This window comes from Lissotriton helveticus, chromosome 7, assembly GCF_964261635.1.
Source record: "Lissotriton helveticus chromosome 7, aLisHel1.1, whole genome shotgun sequence".
NCBI lineage: Eukaryota > Metazoa > Chordata > Amphibia > Caudata > Salamandridae > Lissotriton > Lissotriton helveticus.
The window spans coordinates 1,703,030,563-1,703,036,562 of NC_136068.1; positions in this window are offsets into that span (position 1 = coordinate 1,703,030,563).

Below are 6,000 nucleotides of genomic sequence, written 5' to 3' on the forward strand. Positions count from 1 at the left end.
GACGCATTCAGAATGTTGTTGGTCTCCAAATAGTCCATGTACAGAATAGCCAGGTTAGGGGCAAAAATAGCTCCCATGGAGGTACCCCTAACCTGGCCATAAAACTGTCCTTCGAAAAGGAAAAAGTTCTTCGTCAGGCAAATTTCCAGTAACTGGAGGATAAAGTTAGATGGAACATTATGTGGGCGTGTCCGTGTCTCTAACACCCCTTCAATCACACGAAGGGATTCATATTGGGGGATGTTAGTATATAGTAATTCCACATCCAGCGTGCACATGGTGCTGGATGTGGGATCAAATGGATAGTCTTCGATCATGTTAATCATAGCCATACTGTCTTTGATATAGCATGTGGTATCCGGTACAAATGGCTTGATAAAGAAATCTATATAGTGGCCCAATGGTTCAAGAATTGAGCCGCACCCAGATACTATGGGGCGGCCTGGTGGAGATTGTGGGTTCTTGTGGACTTTCGGGAGGCAGTAGATCACAGGGATGCGGGGAGATTTAATGTTAAGGAAATCAAATTCCTTTTTTAGACAGGAAGCCTAGGTCAAGTGCCTCCGAAGTAACTTTAGTAATCATGTCCTGCATCTCAGCAGTGGGATTGCAAGGGAGTCTACAATAATGCTCATGGTTGCTCAACTGACGCATTATCTCCTCTTTATACAGATTGACATCTTGGATCACAATGCCCCCGCCTTTGTCAGCAGGTTTTATTATCAATGACTGGTTGTTTTTCAAGGAGGCAATGGCATTTTTTTCATCTAACGTGATGTTATAAGGTATAAAAGACCTCTTGTTTTCTAGGTCAGTAAGGTCCTTAAGAACTAGTTTTTCAAAAGTGGGAATCTCTGGGGGGATCATGCCAGTGGTGGGGGAGAATTTGGACGGTGGTTTGAAGGGAGTGTTGCCAGGTTTGGAAGGGGAGGGATTCAGAAGGAAAAAACTGTGCAGGCGAATTTTCCTAAAGAACCGCAACAGTTCCACCTGTACATCTTGAAAATTAGGGCGTACTCTGGGAACAAATGACAGGCCTCTGCTCAATAGTGAGACTTCATTACTGGACAGAATGTGTTCAGTGAGGTTGAAAATGGGTAAGAGACTGGTCTCTAAGTCAGTGATGTTGTCATTGGCAGTATGATCTGACATGGTTACCAGCAGTAATGCTGTCTGCGTGTGAAAAGTTCGCCTGGAGGGTTCGCTGGTTTTTGCCATGTCGGGGGCTGCTTTCCTCTGCCCCTTGGTTGGCCTCGGCCACCCTCTAAAAAAGTACGGTTAGAGGAGCCTGGGCTATCGCTTTGGTCTGACTGTCCTGAAGAATCAGCTGAGCTGTCAGTGAAGCCAACAAACTGTTGCCTCCTGTTGACAGGTGTCCGAAAAACGTGATGCCACTGGTCCACTACATAACTTCATGGATAAACTTACGCATCATTTAACTACGTGAGAGGATCCAGGGACATCATCGTTAGTGATTTTCTTGCCCTGAAGAAGTCCCTTGAGGACGAAATGCGTCGGCTGTAGATCCTGTGTATAACCTTTTTTCAACTGAATTGAATAAAGAACTCCCAAGAATACAAGAAATACTTGATTGTGATCATTGCTGTTTACCCCACTAGAGATAACAGTTTCTAAAAACGTTTAAGTGGTGCACCTTGTCCTTTTTAAACCTTCTTAGTTCATGTTTTGAACCTACACTGTAACAGTGGGTGTTTTTGGAGTGTGCACACATACCGCCCCATGTACCAGAGGGTGGGCCCAAAAGAAAAATCTGGGAGAAATTTTGACTAGGTGCTGTTTTCTTGGGAATTTTCCACTGTTGTCTTTCGTTTAAAATACATTCTGTCCAGTAATGAAGTCTCACTATTGAGCAGAGGCCTGTCATTTGTTCCCACAGTACGCCCTAATTTTTAAGATGTACAGGTGGAACTGTTGCGGTTCTTTAGGAAAATTCGCCTTCACAGTTTTTTCCTTCTGAATCCCTCCCCTTCCAAACCTGGCAACACTCCCTTCAAACCACCGTCCAAATTCTCCCCCACCACTGGCATGATCCCGCCAGAGATTCCCACTTTTGAAAAACTAGTTCTTAAGGACCTTACTGACCTAGAAAACAAGAGGTCTTTTATACCTTATAACATCACGTTAGATGAAAAAAATGCCATTGCCTCCTTGAAAAACAACCAGTCATTGATAATAAAACCTGCTGACAAAGGCGGGGGCATTGTGATCCAAGATGTCAATCTGTATAAAGAGGAGATAATGCGTCAGTTGAGCAACCATGAGCATTATTGTAGACTCCCTCGCAATCCCACTGCTGAGATTCAGGACATGATTACTAAAGTTACTTCAGAGGCACTTGACCTAGGCTTCCTGTCTAAAAAGGAATTTGATTTCCTTAACATTAAATCTCCCCGCATCCTTGTGATCTACTGCCTCCCGAAAGTCCACAAGAACCCACAATCTCCACCAGGCCGCCCCATAGTATCTGGGTGCGGCTCAATTCTTGAACCATTGGGCCACTATATAGATTTCTTTATCAAGCCATTTGTACCGGAAACCACATGCTATATCAAAGACAGTATGGCTATGATTAACATGATCGAAGACTATCCATTTGATCCCACATCCAGCACCATGTGCACGCTGGATGTGGAATCACTATATACTAACATCCCCCAATATGAATCCCTTCGTGTGATTGAAGGGGTGTTAGAGACACGGACACGCCCACATAATATCCCATCTAACTTTATCCTCCAGTTACTGGAAATTTGCCTGACGAAGAACTTTTTCCTTTTCAAAGGACAGTTTTATGGCCAGGTTAGGGGTACCTGCATGGGAGCTATTTTTGCCCCTAACCTGGCTATTCTGTACATGGACTATTTGGAGACCAACAACATTCTGAATGCGTCCAATCCTTTCCACAATGGCATCACAATGTGGAAACTCTACATTGACGACATTTTTTTACTATGGACTGAATCACTTGATAACCTCACATCTTTCCAACACTGGCTTAACAACAATAGTGGAGGCCTCAAATATACCTTATCGACTAGTAAGGATTGTATCCCATTATTAGACCTAGAAATAAGGCACACTGAAGGTCGGCTCACCACCACCCTACACCGAAAACCCACTGAACGCAACACTCTCTTAGAGTACACTAGCCATCACCCGAGAGCCTTGCGTGATTCCCTGCCTTTCTCCCAGTTTCTACGCATTAGGCGCAACTGCTATTTCAAAGAGGATTATTTCACTGACGCAAAAACCCTCAGCCGCAAACTCAGAAATAGAGGCTACCCTCGCAAGTTAGTGCGCCGCTCTCTGAATAGGGCCTGGTATTGCCCAAGGGAAACCCTTTTGGAACCAAAGGAGAAAAAAGATCAAAATAAACTCATATGTGTCACCACATTTTCCCCAGCTTCCAATGCAATCAGAAAGAGTGTGCTCCAAACATTGGCCAGTTCTTAACGCAGGGCAATTGACAATAGAACGTCCAATGTTTGCTTTTAAACGGGCCAAGAATATTACAGACCACTTAGTAAGAGCATCTCTGCCTATACAACCCCTACAAACTACTATAAATGATGCATGGGGTCTCCCACCGTTAACAGGCCATTCAAAATGTGGGAATTGCATTTATTGTGACTCTACCATTGAAGGGAAGTCTTTTGAATATGGCACTATTAAATTTGACCGCAGATACTTTTCCAACTGTAACTCTGCGAATTTGGTATATGCAATTCTCTGTCCCTGCATGCTTATCTAATTAGGGCAGACGAGTCAAAAAGTAAAACTAAGAATCGGCCAACATCGAAGCAGGATCCGGTATAACACAGCCAATGCACCACTTGTGGAACATTTCTATGAAAAAGGCCACAGAGAGGAAGAATTACTTTGGACAGTTGTTTCTATCATCAAACCACCTCCCAGAGGAGCGGACCTTTCCCAATTGCTCAATAAAGAGGAACTGCATTGGATTTTAAAAACTGACAGTATCAGAAAAGGCCTCAACCGCCTTGAAGACTGGACCTCCTTATTGTAATCTTTGTTATATGTCATTATGTTAATGAAAACCGTTTTTAGAAAGTCACCTGTTGCCCTTAGTGCATGCTGCACTATTAGTCTCACACAATCACAATGATCTTTTCACCACTCCAAAATGGCCGCCTGTTCTGCTCGATTTTTGGGCTCTATTTATGAGTGATGGTGACTTTAAGCTTGCTACCATCCTGAATCTTTATTCTTGCCTTGTGTTAGTCCTTTTAAGGCCTTTTTGCCATACCTAGAAGCATAAACTAGAGGATAGCTGCTTAATATGATGATAGATCCCTTATTGTTGACTCTAATCCATCTATTGCCTATTGGCTTTGACATAATTATGTGTCCTTTCATGATTCTACCTATAGTAGAGGGTGGATCCTGTTGTCTTGACTTCATATTACATATTGGTATGGTTTGTGTAGGTACTCTGATAGAGCTAAGTGTTATTTCATCCTTCTCAGGCCTACAAGGCCCAGAACTAGAGAGACTCCATTTTGCTTTCTGTCCCTGCAGACTGAGATGCTTGCAGGGTAAAGGTAATGTTTTAGTTATGAGGTGTTGTTCGCTTGGAGAGAACCGGTTCAGGCCGGCCCTTGTCGAAGGATTGTATTTCTCTTCGTGCTGAAGACACAACATTGAGCCGGCCGGCTGGGGATGTGTCCTTGGTACGGGGAGGTGCAAGAATTTGGAGGGCGGCAGGCTGATGCCTGGAACTTTCCATGAGGAGACAGCATTCCATATTAGTGAAGTGCAGAGGCGGAGTCAGGGAGAAGGACTTTGGGTTGGAAGGAGTGCAGTCGTGAATTGGAACGGAGAGCGTTAGAGTGCAGAAGGAGAGGAGATGGAGCAGGGGAGAAGAGACAGTGGATGCTTGGAACAGAGAGAAGACAGACAGCCAGTGAGCTGGAACCAGAGAGAGAGAAACTAGAAGCAGTTGTGAGTAGATGGTGTTCTGAACAGAGAGAGATGAAGCAATGGTTGGAGCTGAAGACAGCAGTTAGAAGTAGTTACTTATCCGGAGGAGTTGTGATCAGCTGGAGTCTGAGGTGGTGCCTTTTGGAAGAGACTGAAGTTATACTAATCTGTGAGAGCAGCTGGAGTGAATTGGACATTTGAACAGAGATAATCAGACAGAATGAAGAAGCTAGTGGAGCGTACGGTTATCAGAGCGGTCGAAACTAGACTGAAGCTGGAAGGCGGACACAGTTCGTGGGGGAGAGGTGTCCAGTGCAGAGTGATCAGCGCAGCATGTCCAAGAGTGCAGAGGAGAATCACAGACGAGGGAGGAATCCAGATGACAGCTAGAACAAGACTCCATACTAATCAGGTGATATCTGTCCTGTTATGTTAGTGTCCATGAAACATTATTACTAATCCTTTTCCTTTCAGCAGTGTGCAGTCTATTTACAGTCCCTGTTAGTTAGATGTGGATGTGGTCCTCACAGAGACCCTGCAGATCTGTGTATGTGTCTATTATGTGTTGTAATATGGTGTTATATGTTTGTTTATGGTAATGAGAAATAAAGATACCCCAGTTCTTAGTGAACCATTGTGCAGAACTTATTATGCTTAGTGAGGCTAACCTTTCTTCTAGTCAGGTGCAGGTGAACGGATGCATCTCCCGTCCATGTGGGTCTGAGCAAGGGGGTAGAGGAGAGCTTATATTTGATAATAACCTTTTCATAGTGAACCGGTGTGCTTCTTATTCTTGTATGAAAAGGTAACCTGTTCTTCTAGTCAGATGCTGCTATGTGAACAGATGCTAACCCTGATCAGGTAAGTGGTAACTGAATAAGGGAGAGAGGAGCTCTTGGATTGAAGGATAGGTGGTACATCACCTAATTTGGCAACTATTGTGTGATCCAGAATATTGTAGTACAATACCCCTGATGAATAATGAGACTGATCCCTTTATGTAATGGTAATCATAGGATATGCTGCCGTCTGGGTAGG